Genomic DNA, 18,838 nt, shown 5'->3' with positions numbered 1-18,838 from the left:
TTATTACATGGTCTTTGGTACATTTCGGTGTTACAGAACACTTAAACAAAACCTTGAAAAAATATTCTGGATTCAGTTAGTCATCTATAGGGTATTACATGCTCTGGGGTAGATTTCGGTTCTATATAACCCTCCAAAAAAGGGTTAAAAAATTGTTATGTATTCACTTACTCATCCATAAAATGTAACATGCTCTGGGTTACATTACGGTGCTATGTAAAACTCAAAAAAAGCATGCAAATTTTTTTCAGTATTTAATTACTAATTCATAGAGAATTACGTGCTTCGGGGTATATTTCTGTGGTATAAAAATCTCCAAAAAAAAGCTTTCAAAATTATTTCTGGATTTAATTAGCAATCCATACAGTGTAACGTGGGTGACAAGCTGACAAAGATGGCAGAATACCACCAGATTCCCAAGGGAGCAACCGGAGGAATATTGGAGCCAAACCAAGCTGGCGCAACAGCAGAGAGAGGTGGCAGTAGCCTGTGGTCCAGAACTGGATGCTTTCCTGGAACCACCAAGGCTAGGGTTCTTGCTGACTGTAAACGGGACAGTTAGGATCCAGCAACTAGGGAGCTGAGAGCAGGCCTAGGCTAGTCGGAATAGACAAGGAGGCGAGCCAGAACCAGGGTAGGAAAAATGCTAGCGGGCCCGCTAGCCGCAAGGTACCGTCAGTTAGCATCCCGAGGGGAGGTTGTTATGTACAACCGGCAGGAGAGATGGGGTCCATAGAAGAGTTTGGTACGTGTCATCACATCTCTTTCAACCAGTGGGCAGTAGAGACGGCACACTTCTTTTCTTCATCCAGCACAGACTGCCATCGCTTCAACCAGCCATGACTCTTCTCTGCAGAAAATAACACAGTTATCTACAGCACTGCTTCCAGAGCACATTCCCCAACTTTTACACCACACCAGACGAAGAAAGAAAGCGACAGAGTGCCACCCTGCACAGTAACAGGAGCACCCTCCTACTGAAACTTGTATCCTCAAAAATAAAATACATAACAACAGTAATAATATCCCTTAGTTAGACCCTACAGTGATAATGTCCCCTATTCTGGCCCCCTTGTGTCTCATTCCTGGCTTCATGGGTCTCGATTCTGCACCCATGGGTCGCCATTCTGCCCCATATGATCTCCCATCCTGCCCCATTATTGCGGCTTTCAGTACAAAAAAAGGTTTCTCCTTACTTGGCTGCAGCGTCCTCTCCTTCATCCATTTGAGGTGCGGACGAGCTGGTGCATGGCAGTGACATAATTCGCCGGCAAGTGAGCACCGTCATCAGTTGTAGGCCTGTGATTGTCTAGCAGCTGTTAACTATTGCTGTGTGGAAAGCCAGCTGTCAGTGCTCAGACCGAACTCCGTACACTGCATCAAATTTGTCTCCATGGCTGTTGTCTCAAAAAGAAGCCTCTTCTAAAGATGATGCAAAATCCAGCAAACAGTTTGCTGAAGACAAGCAGGCTAAGGTAATTCATTACTGGAACCATGTCCTGTGGTCTAATGAGACCAAGATAAACTTATTTGGTTCACATGGTGTCAAGTTTGTGTGGTGACAACCAGGTGAGGAGTGCAAAGACAAGTGTGTCTTACCTACAGTCAAGCATGGTGGTGGGAGTGTCATGGTTTTGGGCTGCATGACTGCTGCTGGCTGTGGGGAAATACAGTTCATTGAGGGAACCAGGAATGCCAACATTTACTATGAGCATAATCCCCTCTCTTTGGAAACTGGCCTGCAGGAGGTATTCCAACATGATAATAACCCCAAACACACCTCCAAGACAACCATTACCCTGCTAAAGAAACTGTGGATAAAGGTGCTGTACTGGACAAGCATGTCTCCAGACCTAAACCCTATTGAGCATCTGTGGCGCATCCTTAGATGGAAGGTGGAGAAGCGCAAGGTCTCTAACATCCATCAGCTCTGTGATGTCGTCATGGAGGAGAGGAAGAGGATACCAGTGGACACCGCTGAAGCTCTAGTGAACTCCATGTCCAAGAGAGTTAAGACAGTGCTTGAAAATAATGGTGGCCACACAAAATGTTAACACTTTGGGTACAATTTGGCCATTTTCACTTACGGGTGTGCTAGGTTTTGTTCCAAGTGGTTTTGACATTAATGGCTGTGTGTTATACAAGCTGTACACTGACTTCTTTACATCGTATCAAAGTTTCAGATCTTCAGAGTTGTCCAATGAAAAGATATAATAAAATATTTATAAAAATGTCAGGGGTGTACTCACTTTTGTTATATAGTGTATACGCAAGTCATATCGAAGAAATGTTACCACTACCATGAAGTACAATATGTTACGAGAAAACAGTCTCAGAATCTGTGGGATCCATTGAATCGTTCCAGAGCTATAACTTCATAAACTGACAATGGTCACAATTATAAACTTTGGCCTGTTGATTACGGTAAAAATTAGCTCCGTCACTAAGGAGTTAAACAAACTGCAGCTGGGGATAAAGATTTTTCTGAAATGGGACAACCCCTTTAAACTCTTAGCGCTGGGACACATCAGGCGTAAATTTTTGCTATAACTGTCACAAGTTTCTTTCCATAGGTTATATTAATTTCTGTCAGGCTGATAGGCGCAGTCTCCTCCCTTTAAGCACTGACTACGTCTCTTACACTAAAAAAATCTCACATTTTAACACAAATATAGCATGCAGCAAGATGTATGTTTTTTTAATTCCACAAAAGTGGCACAAATCCGTCAAAAAATTATATATTACTTGTACACTTATACAATTCTTTCTGCTCCACTAGGGGGCGCTTCCTGCATATTATTTTTTCCTGAGTTCAGTAGAAGTTATATAAATCTTAATGCCATCAGTTCCCTCTAGTGGACAACTCGAGATTTAGAGCTCTGTATAACAAGAAACTAAGCTCTATAAAGGGGTCTGGAATTATTTAGATGTTATAAATTATGGCTACACAATCAAGCACTGGCTACCCGCCGTTAGGACACATTCAGACGTCTGAGTTTTATATATGTGTTGTATATGTTTTTTCATGGATACAACATGTACCCATTATAATCTATGGTGTTAGTCACATGTGTTCATACAAAAACATGTCAAAAGACGTCCATTTTTTTTCCCGGCAGGACAGATGACAAGAGCCAATATAAGCATATGGGGCCGTTTCACCCTTTGGAAAAAAGCAATGGTGAAATGGCGTAGTCGGGGTTTCTACACACATAGGCTACGGTTACACTATCAGTATTTGGTCAGTATTTCACATCAGTATTTGTTAGCCAAAACCAGGAGTGGGTCAAAAATACAGACTTGGTGATGTGTTTCTATTATAGCTTTCCCCTCTGTTTGCTCCACTCCTGGTTTTGGCTTACAAATACTGATGTAAAATACTGACCACATACTGATAGTGTGACCGTAGCCATACTGTGAACACTGAAGACTAAATATGTAAGTTTATTATATTGCCTTCTAAAAAAAATTACATAGGAACATTCCTAAGATTGCACCAGGCACTTTGTGGGTTTATATATGTATATACTAGCTGAAGAGCCCGACGTTGCTTGGGCATAGTAAATATCTGTGGTTAGTTATAGCACCTCACTTCTCTGATTTTCCCATCACGCCTCTCGTTTAGCACCTCACTTCTCTCATTTTCCCATTACGCTTCTCATTTTCCCCCTCACATCTTTCATTTTCCTCCTCACACCTCTCATTTTCTCCCTCACACCTCTCATTTTCCCCCCTCACGCCTCTTATTTTCCCCCTCCTCTCATTCCCCCCTCACTCCTCTCATTCCCCCCAAACATTTGTCATTTCGACCTCACATCTGTCATTTTCCGATCACTCCACTATTTTCCCTCACTCCTCTCATTTTGCACTTACACCTTTTCATTTTCACCTCACAACTCTCATTTTCACCTCACACCTCTCATTTTCACCTCACACCTCTCATTTTCCCCCTCTGTATATACATGTTTGTCATCTCCCTTATATATAGTATACACCTGTATGTCATCTCCTGTATATAGTATATACCTGTATGTCATCTCCTCCTGTATATAGTATATACCTGTATGTCATCTCCCCTGTAAATAGTATATACCTGCTGTATGTCATCTTCTCCTGTATATTGTATATACCTATGTGTCAACTCCTCCTGTATATAGTATATACCTGTATGTTATCTCTTCTGTACACAGTATATACCTGTATGTCATCTCCTCCTATATATAGTATATACCTGTATGTCATCTCCTGTATATAGTATATACCTGTATGTCATCTCCCCTGTATATAGTATGTACCTGCTGTATGTCATCTCCTCTTTTATATAGTATATACCTGTATGTCATCTCCTGTATATAATATATACCTGTATGTCATCTCCTCCTGTATATAGTATATACCTGTGTCATCTCCTCATATATAGTATATACCTGTATCTCATCTGCTCCTGTATATAGTATATACCTGTAAGTCATCTCCTCCTGTATATAGTATATACCCGTGTGTCATCTCCTCCTGTATATAGTATATACCTGTATGTCATCCCCTCCTGTATATAGTATATACGTGTGTCATCTCCTCCTGTATATAGTATATACCTGTATGTCATCTCCTCTTATATATAGTATATACCTGTATGTCATCTCCTCCTGTATATAGTATATGCCTGTAAGTCATCTCCTGTATATAGTATGTACTGTACCTGTAAGTCATCTCCTCCTGTATATAGTATATACCTGTGTGTCATCTGCTCCTGTATACAGTATAGTATATACCTGTGTGTCATCTCCCCTGTATATAGTATATATCTGTGTGTCATCTCCTCCTGTATTAGACCTCGTTCACACGTTATTTGCTCAGTATTTTTACCTCAGTATTTGTAAGCTAAATTGGCAGCCTGATAAATCCCCAGCCAACAGGAAGCCCTCCCCCCGGCAGTATATATCAGCTCACACATACACATAATAGACAGGTCATGTGACCGACAGCTGCCGGATTTCCTATATGGTACATTTGTTGCTCTTGTAGTTTGTCTGCTTATTAATCAGATTTTTATTTTTGAAGGATAATACCAGAATTGTGTGTGTTTTAGGGCAAGTTTCATGTGTCAAGTTGTGTGTGTTGAGTTGCGTGTGGCTACATGCATGTAGCGACTTTTGTGAGATGAGTTTTGTGTGGCGACATGCGTGTAGCAACTTCTTGTGTGTCGCGTTGCATGTGACAGGTTAGTGTAGCAAGTTGTGTGCAGCAAGTTTTGCGCATGGCGAGTTTTATGTGTGGTGCGTTTTGAGTATGTGCAAGTTTTGTGTGAGGCAACTTTTGCATGTGTTGCAACTTTTGTGCATGTGGCAATTTTTTCACGTGTATGTGTGGTGAAATGTGTGCTGAGGGTGATATACAGTTATATGAAAAAGTTTGGGCACCCCTATTAATATTAAGCTTAATGTTTTATAAAAATTGTTTTTTTTGCAACAGCTATTTCAGTTTCATATATCTAATAACTGTTGGACACAGTAATGTTTCTGCCTTGAAATTAGGTTTATTGTACTAACAGAAAATGTGCAATCTGCATTCAAACAAAATTTGACAGGTGCATAAGTATGGGCACCCTTATCATTTTCTTGTTTTAAATACTCCTACCTACTTTTTACTGACTTACTAAAGCACTTTTTTTGGTTTTGTAACCTCATTGAGCTTTGAACTTCATAGCCAGGTGTATGCAATCATGAGAAAAGCTACTTAAAGTGGCCACTTGCAAGTTGTTCTCCTGTTTGAATCTCCTCTGAAGAGTGGCATCATGGGCTCCTCAAAACAACTGTCAAATGATCTGAAAACAAAGATTATTCAACATAGTTGTTCAGGGGAAGGATACAAAAAGCTGTCTCAGAGATTTAACTTGTCAATTTCCACTGTGAGGAACATAGTAAGGAAATGGAAGAACACAGGTACAGTTCTTGTTAAGGCCAGAAGTGGCAGGCCAAGAAAAACATCAGAAAGGCAGAGAAGAAGAATGGTGAGATCAGTCAAGGACAATCCTCAGACCACCTCCAGAGAGCTGCAGCATCAAGTTGCTGCAGATGGTGTCACTGTGCATGACCAATGAGCGCCGGGCACAGTCTGATTCTGGAATCATCATTGTCCATATACTACGGGGACATGCATATTCTAGAATACCCGATGCGTTAGAATCCGGCGACCAATCAGCGACGGGCACAGCATGGCGACGATGATGTCATAAATTGTGCCCGTCGCTGATTGGTCGAGGCGAATTCGCGGCAGACTGTGCCCGTCGCTGATTGGTCGAGGCAAACTTTATGACATCTACGTCGATACTGTGCCCGTCGCTGATTGGTCGAGGCCTGGCGGCCTCGACCAATCAGAGATGCGGGATTTCCATTATGACATCATCGTCGCCATGCTGTGCCCGTCGCTGATTGGTCGAGGCCTGGCGGCCTCGACCAATCAGAGACGCGAGATTTCCAGGACAGACAGACAGACAGACAGAAAAACCCTTAGACAATTATATATATAGACTAGTGTTATGACCTGGTGGTTAAGAGGCCACACTGATATGACCTGGTGGCTAAAACGCAACATGGGACGAGCTCTGAAAAGGTGGTATCTCTACTGACCGCAGTCCCTAATCCTAACAACAAAACTAGTAATAGCCGTGGGATGTTCCTGACTCTCCCTAGACACCTCTTCACAGCCTAAGAACTAACTACCCCTAAAGAAGGAAATAGAAAGCTATCTTGCCTCAGAGAAACCCCCAAAAGGAAAGACAGCCCCCCACAAATATTGACTGTGAGTAGAGAGGGAAATGACGTACACAGAAATGAAATCAGAATTCAGCAAAGGAGGCCAATACTAAACTTGATAGACAGAGAGAAAAGGATACTGTGCGGTCAGTATTAAAAACTACAAAATCCACGCAGAGTTTACAAAAATGAACTCCACACCGACTCACGGTGTGGAGGGGCAAATCTGCTTTCCCAGAGCTTCCAGCTAGCCTGAATAAGACATAGTGACAAGCTGGACAAAAAGAGACATATTTGCCGAGCAATAGAGTCCAAGCAAATGGACAAACAAAAACTAGCAAAAACTTATCTTTTGCTGACAAGGACAGGCCATAAGAGAAATCCAAGGAGAGAACCAAATCCAACCAAGAACATTGACAGCAGGCATGAACTAAAGCCCAGAGCAGGTTTAAATAACAAACCCAGGCAAGGCGATTAGTGAAGGCAGCTGCTACAGCTACCTAAAGGAGCAGCAGTTCCACTCGAAACCACCAGAGGGAGCCCAAGGGCAGAACTCACAAAAATACCATTAGCAACCACAGGAGGGAGCTCCAGAACGGAATTCACAACAGACTAGATTGTGGCCCGATTCTAACGCATCGGGTATTCTAGAATATGCATGTCCCCGTAGTATATGGACAATGATGATTCCAGAATTCTCGGCAGACTGTGCCCGTCGCTGATTGGTCGAGGCAACCTTTATGACATCATCGTCGCCATGGCAACCATTATGACATCTACGTCGATACTGTGCCCGTCGCTGATTGGTTGAGGTGAATTCGCGGCAGACTGTGCCCATCGCTGATTGGTCGAGGCAACCTTTATGACAACATCGTCGCCATGCTGTGCCCGTCGCTGATTGGTCGCCCGATTCTAACGCATCGGGTATTCTAGAATATGCATGTCCCCGTAGTATATGGACAATGATGATTCCAGAATCAGACTGTGCCCGTCGCTGATTGGTCGAGGCAACCTTTATGACATCATCGTCGCCATGGCAACCATTATGACATCTACGTCGATACTGTGCCCGTCGCTGATTGGTCGAGGCCTGGCGGCCTCGACCGATCAGAGACGCGGGATTTCCATTATGACATCATCGTCGCCATGCTGTGCCCGTCGCTGATTGGTCGAGGCCTGGCGGCCTCGACCAATCAGAGACGCGGGATTTCAAGGACAGACAGACAGACAGACAGAAAAACCCTTAGACAATTATATATATAGATATATATATATACAGTACAGACCAAAAGTTTGGACACCTTCTCATTTAAAGATTTTTCTGTATTTTCATAACTATGAAAATTGTACATTCACACTGAAGGCATTAAAACTATAAATTAACACATGTGAAATTATATACTTAACAAAAAAGTGTGAAACAACTGAAATTATGTCTCATATTGTTGCCTGTCCTAAATAAATATTTTATCTATTTACTATATATATATATATATATATATATATATATATAATACTGTGCTCTCATAATTTTGTCTATTGTCAAATTTTCTACCTATTTAGATAAATTTATTGATACAATAGGGTTTGATTGCACGATTATATTCATGTAGTGTCCTATTGAATTGTGTGGGAGTCCAGGTATTCCCTATAATTTTAATATTCTTTTTATATATTGTATATTATATATTAATGAAAAGTTACAAATTTTAGGAATCTGTAAGCATATGTCTCTCTTCTTGGACCTGAGATTATATGCTCTCAGGGTGTGTTTAAATAATCCCAATCAGTATAAAAAAAAACAGTCATCCTAGATCCTAACCCACCTTATACATATAAAGATCTTTACTAAACCTACTGTTGATCTGCTAGCCAGATCAGAATAATATTATGGGTTAAAGGAGATATTTTAATACTACCTCTTGGCCACCTTGTACCAAAAATGTAACATACAGTATATTAATTTTCTTTTACATATGTAAAAGCTTTCTTCATCAATTACATTCTTCATTTTTTATATGGCAATATAAGGGTTAATTATAGCATTTGTGTCTTGCTCTTGGTGCTTTACAATGGTTTAATAGTAATTGCTAGCATCATATACACATGGACATACAGGTCCTTCTCAAAAAATTAGCATATAGTGTTAAATTTCATTATTTACCATAATGTAATGATTACAATTAAACTTTCATATACTATAGATTCATTATCCACCAACTGAAATTTGTCAGGTCTTTTATTGTTTTAATACTGATGATTTTGGCATACAACTCCTGATAACCCAAAAAACCTGTCTCAATAAATTAGCATATCAAGAAAAGGTTCTCTAAATGACCTATTACCCTAATCTTCTGAATCAACTAATTAACTCTAAACACATGCAAAAGATACCTGAGGCTTTTAAAAACTCCCTGCCTGGTTCATTACTCAAAACCCCCATCATGGGTAAGACTAGCGACCTGACAGATGTCAAGAAGGCCATCATTGACACCCTCAAGCAAGAGGGTAAGACCCAGAAAGAAATTTCTCAACAAATAGGCTGTTCCCAGAGTGCTGTATCAAGGCACCTCAATGGTAAGTCTGTTGGAAGGAAACAATGTGGCAGAAAACGCTGTACAACGAGAAGAGGTGACCGGAACCTGAGGAAGCAGTGGACTGAGTCTGGTGTGGAAACATCCAGAGCCACCGTGCACAGGCGTGTGCAGGAAATGGGCTACAGGTGCCGCATTCCCCAGGTAAAGCCACTTTTGAACCATAAACAGCGGCAGAAGCGCCTGACCTGGGCTACAGAGAAGCAGCACTGGACTGTTGCTAAGTGGTCCCAAGTACTTTTTTCTGATGAAAGCAAATTTTGCATGTCATTCGGAAATCAAGGTGCCAGAGTCTGGAGGAAGACTGGGGAGAAGGAAATGCCAAAATGCCTGAAGTCCAGTGTCAAGTACTCACAGTCAGTGATGGTGTGGGGTGCCATGTCAGCTGCTGGTGTTGGTCCACTGTGTTTCATCAAGGGCAGGGTCAATGCAGCTAGCTATCAGGAGATTTTGGAGCACTTCATGCTTCCATCGGCTGAAATGCTTTATGGAGATGAAGATTTCATTTTTCAGCACGACCTGGCACCTGCTCACAGTGCCAAAACCACTGGTAAATGGTTTACTGACCATGGTATTACTGTGCTCAATTGGCCTGCCAACTCTCCTGACCTGAACCCCATAGAGAATCTGTGGGATATTGTGAAGAGAAAGTTGAGAGACGCAAGACCCAACACTCTGGATGAGCTTAAGGCCGCTATTGAAGCATCCTGGGCCTCCATAACATCTCAGCAGTGTCACAGGCTGATTGCCTCCATGCCACGCCGCATTGAAGCAGTCATTTCTGCCAAAGGATTCCCGACCAAGTATTGAGTGCATAACTGAACATTATTATTTGATTGTTTTTTGTTTGGTATTAAAAAACACTTTTATTTGATTGGTCGGGTGAAATATGCTAATTTATTGAGACAGGTTTTTTGGGTTATCAGGAGTTGTATGCCAAAATCATCAGTATTAAAACAATAAAAGACCTGACAAATTTCAGTTGGTGGATAATGAATCTATAGTATATGAAAGTTTAATTGCAATCATTACATTATGGTAAATAATGAAATTTAACACTATATGCTAATTTTTTGAGAAGGACCTGTATATAGTTTATGAGAAGTCCCAAGATGTAGAGTGCAATAATGAGAAGTCACAAGAAGTATTAACCAATACACATCAATTGTACCCACAATGGATGCTTACTAGTGATGAGTGAGCGTGCTTGGATGAGGTGTTATCCCAGCATGCTCGGGTGTTACCCAAGTGACTTCGGCATGGTCGAATAATATGTTTGAGTCCCCACGGCTGCATGTCTCGCATGGTTCAACAGTCGCAACACATGCAGGGATTGCCTATTTGTTAGGCACGCCGAAGTCACTCGATTAGCACACGAGCATGCTCAGATAACACCTTATCCGAGCACGTTCACTCCTCACTAATGCTTACCCATAGCGCCATGTCAAAATGAAAGTCCAGTAGCCCTGACGCACATTTTGCGTGGGCTTTCTCTGGGGGCTGTGTTATTTGTTCTTTGCGGATAAAATACCTACCCATTATAAGAAAACAAATATCCACCTGGTACATTTTGATCTAAGAAAAAATTGGTCATATGATAGCAAAAAATAATTTGCCTCAAATGACATGGAAAGCAACTCCATGTATGAGCATGCATATAATCAAGGAGGCAAAAAACTGAGCTTTGATAGCTTAAAATATATGAAATTGTCTTAATATACAAAGTTATAAATGTACAAACCAAAATGCTAAAATGACAAAGACAGTACATAGCTGGCCAAGCATCCAGCAGCACATATCATGCCGACATCTATGGCACAGTCCACATAAAAGTTATGAAGTTGCAACCACAATGATTGTGAATACAAAAATGGACAGTGACATAGGTGTTAGGATGCCGAATGAGAGGCCAACACAGAAGACAGGGACCCGAACTCGCGTTTTGCGTGTTTAATGGTATGCTTCGCCATGGCTCTAAGGCCACATGTACACGGTTAGCTTTTGATCAGTATTTTACCTCAGGATGTGTAAGCCAAAACCAGGAGTGGGTGATAATACAGAAGTGGTGCATATGTTTCTATTATACTTTTCCTCTGATTGTTCCACTCTTGGTTTTGGATTACAAATACTGAGGTAAAAAAACCTTACCAAATACTGCTAGTGTGAACGTGGCCTTAACCTTATTGAGGCAGGAGAACCCACCAAGTTTTCTAAAGGAAGACACTTAGGAGGACTTCCTCTATTACTATATTCTCTACTACTATTTCCTGTACAATCACTATTATTCCCCTTGATGGGAGAGAGGAGGAAACATGGCAATTGTTATAGGCGCTCATTTGACGCCACTGCCATAAGTATTCTTAGGCTACTTTCACACTAGCGTCGGGAAAGACCCGTCGCTGTGCGTCGGGCCGACGTTCCCGACGCTAGCGTGGTCTCCGCCGCACAACGGGGGCAGCGGATGTATTTTTCCAACGCATCCGCTGCCCCATTGTGAGGTGCGGGGAAGTGCGGGGAGGTGGGGGCGGAGTTCCGGCCGCGCATGCGCGGTCGGAAAAAGCGGACCGTCGTGAGCAAAAAACGTTACATGTAACGTTTTTTTCTCCCGACGGTCCGCTACCACACGCCCAAGCGTCGCAAAACGGACGCGACGTTTGGCAATGCGTCGCAAATGCGTCGCTAATGTTAGTCTATGACGAAAAAACGTATCCAGCAAGAACTTTTGCTGGATGCGTATTTTCGGCAAAACCACGCATTTGCGACGTATTGCAGTTAACGCTAGTGTGAAAGTAGCCTTAGTTGTTCATTAACCTATTGCACAGTCATTTATTCATTGATTTATATCATAAAGGTTAAATAAGGAACGGTTACTCTTTAGTCAAAACAACCATTTATTACTCTATTTCCTTTGCTTATATACATTATATGTTTTTGCAGTTTGAAAAATGTAAATAAAGGAACTCTTCAGGAAGCAACAGCGTTTTTTTTTTCCAGGAGGTTTTTTTTTAGCTTTTATTTTATTCTTTACTGAACCCTTATTTGAAGTTTCTGACAGCTGACTTTTTTGTGATTTTCCAGGATTTGGGGGTGTATTTTTAATAGTGGTTTTCAGATTTTTTTTTTTTACTCCAATCTGTCCACCAGTCAGACTGGTAGCCCTCTGAATAGGAAAGCACTTTCTGCTATTAAAAAGGCACACGTTTGGGCTCTGTCTAAATGGGGCCCATGGGGAAAAATGCATACACAGGGAACTTTTCACACCACATACTGCTAGCAAATTGCACACTAAAGGTACCGTCACACTCAGCGACGCTGCAGCGATATAGACAACGAGCCGATCGCTGCAGCGTCGCTGTTTAGGTCGCTGTAGAGACGTCAAACACAGCAGCTCCAGAACGATGCAGGAGCGATCCTGTGACGTAGCGGTGACTCACTTATCGTTCTCACAGGTCGTTAGCTCCATGTTTAACCCCTTCATGACCGTGGGATTTTCCATTTTTCCGTATTCGTTTTTCACTCCCCTCCTTCCCAGAGCCATAACTTTTTTATTTTTCCATCAATTTGGCCATGTGAGGGCTTATTTTTTGCGGGACGAGTTGTACTTTTGAACGACATCATTGGTTTTACCATGTCGTGTACTAGAAAACGGGAAAAAAATTCCAAGTGCGGTGAAATTGCAAAAAAAGTGCAATCCCACACTTGTTTTTTGCTTGGCTTTTTTGCTAGGTTCACTAAATGATAAAACTGACCTGCCACTATGACTGTCCAGGTCATTATGAGTTCATAGACACCTAACATGACTAGGTTATTTTTTACCTAAGTGGTGAAACAAAATTCCAAACTTTGCTAAAAGAAAAAAAAAAAAATTGCGCCATTTTCCGATACTCATAGCGTCTCCATTTTTCATGATCCGGGGTCGGTTGAGGGCTTATTTTTTGCAGGCCGAGCTGGCGTTTTTAATGATACCATTTTGGTGCAGATACGTTCTTTTGATCGCCCGTTATTGCATTTTAATGCAATGTCATGGCGACCAAAAAAACGTAATTCTGGCTTTTCGGATTTTTTTCTCATTACGCCATTTAGCGATCAGGTTAATGCTTTTTTTTATTGATAGATCGGGCGATTCTGAACGCGGTGATACCAAATATGTGTAGGTTTGATTTTTTTTTAATTGATTTATTTTGATTGGGGCGAAAGGGGGGTGATTTAAACTTTTATGTTTTTTTTATTTTTTTCACATTTTTTTTAACTTTTTTTTTTACTTTTGCCATGCTTCAATAGCGTCCATGGGAGGCTAGAAGCAGGCACAACTTGATCGCCTCTGCTACATAACAGTGATCATCAGATCGCTGCTATGCAGCAGAAAATCAGGTGTGCTGTGAGCGCCGACCACAGGGTGGCGCTCACAGCTACCGGCTATCAGTAACCATAGAGGTCTCAAGGACCTCTATGGTTACAATACTGAAGCATCGCCGACCCCCGATCATGTGACGGGGGTCGGCGATGACGTCATTTCCGGCCGCCCGGCCGGATGCGGTAGTTAAATGCCGCTGTCTGCGCTTGACAGCAGCATTTAACTAGTTAATAGCGGCGGGTGAATTGCGATTTCACCCGCCGCTGTTGCGGGCACATGTCAGCTGTTCAAAACAGCTGACATGTCCCGGCTTTGATGCGGGCTCACCGCGGAGCCCTGCATCAAAGCAGGGGACCTGACGTCAGACGTACTATCCCGTCCGACGTCAGGAAGGGGTTAACATTGCTGATATCGTTGCTTTTGCTGTCAAACACGCCGATCTGACGACCAAATAAAGTTCTGGACTTTTAGCTCCGACCAGCGATATCACAGCGGGATCCAGATCGCTGCTGCGTGTCAAACACAACAAGATCGCTATCCAGGACGCTGCAACGTCACGGATCGTTGTCGTTCTCGTTGTAAAGTTGTTTAGTGTGAAGGTACCTTAACTGTGTAAGGCCGGTTTCACACGTCAGTGGCTCCGGTACGTGAGGTGACAGTTTCCTCACGTACCGGAGACACTGACACACGTAGACCCATAAAAATCAATGCATCTGTTCAGATGTCATTGATTTTTTGCGGACCGTGTCTCCGTGTGCCAAACACGGAGACATGTCAGTGTTCGTGGGAGCGCACGGATTACACGGACCCAATAGAGTCAATGGGTCCGTGTAAAACACGGACCTCACACGGACATTCTCCGTCTGGGGTCCGTGTGCGTGCAGGAGACAGCGCTACAGTAAGCGCTGTCCCCCCCACATGGTGCTGAAGCCGCGATTCATATGTTCCCTGCAGCAGCGTTTGCTGCAGAGAAAATATGAATAATAGTGTTTAAAATAAAGATCTATGTGTCCGCCGCCCTCCCACCCCCTGTGCGCCCCCCCGCTGGTCAGAAAATACTTACCCGGGTCCCCCGTCGGCTGTCGCTCCTTCCTGGTCTGGCCGCGGCTTACTGTATGCGGTCACGTGGGGCCGATCATTTACAATCATGAATAGTCGGCTCCGCCCCTATGGGAGGTGGAGCCACATATTCATGACTGTAAATGATCGGCCCCACGTGACCGCATACACTAGAAGCCGCGGCCAGAGCAGGAAGCAGCGAGGGAGGCGGGTAAGTATTTTCTGAACAGCGGGGGGGGGGCGCACAGGGGGCGGGAGAGCGGCGGACACATAGATCTTTATTTTAAACACTATTCTTCATATTTTCTCTGCAGCAAACGCTGCTGCAGGGAACATATGAATCCGCGATGCAGGGTACCACACGCGTGGGTACCACACGCTCCGTGTGGTACCCACTCGCCATACGGGCGGCACACGTGTGCCGCACGTATGGCCTACGTGAGTTCCCAGGCACACGGACACGGATAACTCCGGTACCGATTTATTCCGGTACCGGAATTATCTGGACGTGTGGGACAGCCCTTAGGGTATGTGCACACTTAGGAAAAGAGGTGCGTAATGTTCTGCACAAAATCCGCATCTCCTGGCAGAATCCGCAGACGCGGATTTTGTGCGGAATTGATGCGGATTTTGTGCGGTTTTTGCCACTGCGGAATTTTAACATGGAGGGGTGTAGAAACGCTGCAGATCTGCACAAAGAAGTGACATGCACTTCTTTGAAATCCGCAGCAATTCCGCACTGATTTTTCTGCACCATGTGCACAGCTATTTTTTTTTGCCATTGAATAACATTATACTGTACATCACAGTGCGGATCTGCAGCGTTTCTGCGTGGAAAAATCCGCTGAGGATCTGCAGCAAATCCGCATCGTGTGCACATAGCCTTAAGGTAAAAGTCACTATATAGCCCCAGGAAGATCCGAACTGGCCATTATTATTAGAATTCATTTTTATAGCGCCATTTATTCCATGGTGCTTTACATGTGAAAAAAGGGGCATACATAGACAAGTACAATCAACATGAGCAATACAAGGCACACACAAGTACAAAAGGAGAGAGGACCCTGCCCGCTAGGGCTCACAGTCTACAAACCATCTGGCAAATGTCAAATGGGCCGGTCTGCCAGTGAACTGCAAAGCCTGCAACATTTACACTTTTAATAATAACTGTGTCCTGAGGACGCAAATCCTGATGAGAACTCTGGTGGAGCAGAGAATCATCAGGTCCCCACTCCACCACTCCGGCCAGCGCCACACGTGCCATAGGATAGTGCGATCATATCACTGCATCACACTATGTGTACTGGTCCAGAGACTGCTGTGAGGAGGAGACCTCACCATGGGAGCAGGATGATCAGAGTATTAGTAAATTTGTAATATTTGTTGGGCACAGAGGGAGATTATTGCCATAAAGAGGCACAATGGGGTCATTATGATGATAAGGAAGCACATGGGGGTATTATTATAAGGGCATTATTATAAGGAGGCATGAAAAATTCTAATTATATGGAGGCACAGGGAGACATTATTACTAAAGGAGAGCTGTATAATTATAAAGTGGAATAAAAGATAATCTGCCGCACTCACAGAAAATTACAAATGATGCTTGCATTTATTTCAATACGAAAATAGCAATTCACCACAGTGCTGGATATCATGGCACAAAGCGATAGGTTACGTTTTGACCCAACCTGGGTCTTTTTCAAAAAAAGGTTGGGTTGAAACATAACCTATCTCTTTGTGTCATTATACCCAGCACTGTGGTGAATTACTATTTTCGTACTGAAATAAATGCAAGCATCATGTGCAGTCTTCTGTGAGTGCGGTTGATTTATCTTCTATTGGACTATTGGGAATTCTCCAGTCCAGTCGGCCCTCTGAGTGCACTCCCTGTCTATTATATAATTATAAAGTGGCATGATGGCATGAGGGGTATTAATATTATCATCATGAGTAGAGTAGGCACAGAGTGGGGCACTATTAAGAAATAGTCACATAAATCCAACTGAGGTTGGAAAACAGTGCACGGGCTGGCGGGCTGCTCACTCACAGTCTAATGTATTTCTATTGAACTGTCACGCACGGGTTGGGGAGAGCCGCTGGCCAGTTCATGCACTGCTTTCCAATCTTGGTCCAATTTTTAAGGCCGTCTAACTGCACCCTATGAGGAGGCACCGATAAAGCATGTGGGGCACAAAAGGAGGGCTGTTATTGACTGATCTCAGCTGGAGTAGTGGTTGCAATACCGCTACTCCAACCCAGGTCAGTTCATAACAGAATAATCTCACAAGGAAGGGAGTGCAACGCCAGGTTTAAATTGAGTGTTCAATCAGGTACTCAGGGTGGAGACAATCAGGATCAATACAGGTACAAGTATCTGAGTTAGCACAGAACTGTCCAGCGAGCTGAATATCTCAGAGGGAAGAGCTGCCACCTGGTGCATAGGAGCTGCTGGGTTCCAGTCCTGACAAGGGCACTATTATTGTGCAGGGCACAGAGTGGGAATTATTAGTGTGTAGGGTGCTAGATATAGCATGATTTGTGTAGCACTGGGGAAATGTGAGGAGGGCGCTGCAAAAGCAACAAGCCACAGGTGTCTATGTGTCACATTTGTGTAAATCTAAAAGTGTGAAACAGAGTGCACAATAAGGTGATACCCTATGGAGGGAGAGAAGGTGGTGAAACGCGTTGTGAATAAAAAGCCTTTTCCTCATCATCCTTTCGGAAAAATTGATTCACTAGAGCCGCTGGCCAGTTCATGAGTGAATCAATTTTCCTGAAAGGATGAGGAAAAGGCTTTTTATTCACAACGCGTTTCACCACAGCTGACAAATTCCCATTATATAGCAGTAATATTGATATTGCCGTAAGGCCTCATTCAGACATCTGTTTTTGTATACAAGCGCCGTGTTTTTCATGGATAGCACTGGTCTACGGGACCAGTCACGTCCTTGATATTTGTTTTGGGCTGAGATATGTTCGATTTGCATCCTAGTAGAATGCAAGTCTGCAAGGACAGGGTCCTCTCCCCTTTGTACCAGTCTGTCATCGTAACTTTATTTACTGTAAATGATATCTGTAATTTGTATGTAACCCCTTCTCATGTACAGCACCATGGAATTAATGGAGCTATATAAATAAATAATAATAATAGTATTGGGTCAGAAACAGAAATAAAAATCTATGGGTCTGTGAAAAATTGCACCGTACTCGGAGGGGGGCTGATTTTCACAAACTGTCTGTTAGGTGTCGAGTTCCCGCCGCTGCACAGAGGAAATCTTAAACCACGTCCTCTGCAGTCTCCCATTCTCCTCCAGCCGCAGTGGAGCCTGCTCAGCAGAGACGTCAGTCCCAGCGTCTGGCTCAAGCAGATACTGTGCGTTTGGTTACAGCTACCTTTCCAGGCTCAGCCTTTGTAAGGCTAGGTTCACATTGCGTTAGGGCAATCCGTTTAGCGCTAGCGGATTGCGCTAACGCAATGTTTATTTAGGGGCCGCGTTCAGGGGTCGCGTTAACGTCCCCGCTCTGCGAGAGCGGGGAACAGACCTCGGGCGCGCCGCGGACGCTGCAAGCAGCGTCCGAGGCGCGTCACAGAAGAACGGCACATCACTAGCGCGAGCCGAAAAAGGCACGCGCTAGTGATGCGCTGCAGGCGAAATTTACATTGCTGTCAATGGGTGCGCTAACGGACCCGTTGCACGGCGTTAATTGCGACATTTTCGCCGTGCAACGCTGTCTGTTAGCGATCACCCACTAACGCAATGTGAACCTAGCCTAACCAGAATTGATCAGCAGCGAGCAGAGGTTCCAGGGATTAAGTCCTGCTTTTCTCCTACTGAGCATGCCCACGGAACGACCTCTCATTGGAGGTCGGGGGTCACATACTCAGGTCCTGTAGCGTCTCCGATTGGATCACTAGGAAGGTCCCGGAAGGCTACAGCTATAAAAGGTTCGCATGGCCGCTCGGCCACGCGCTAGTATGAAACTGAAATTGTGTGTGTGGATGTGTGACTGAATCTGGTGAAAGCTTAATCATTCCCATCCCTAGTGTTGTTGAAAGTACTTGGGTGATTGAG

This window comes from Ranitomeya variabilis, chromosome 5, assembly GCF_051348905.1.
Source record: "Ranitomeya variabilis isolate aRanVar5 chromosome 5, aRanVar5.hap1, whole genome shotgun sequence".
In the NCBI taxonomy this organism is placed as follows: domain Eukaryota; kingdom Metazoa; phylum Chordata; class Amphibia; order Anura; family Dendrobatidae; genus Ranitomeya; species Ranitomeya variabilis.
The sequence above is the reverse complement of the archived record's forward strand: the minus strand, read 5'-3'. Positions refer to the sequence as shown.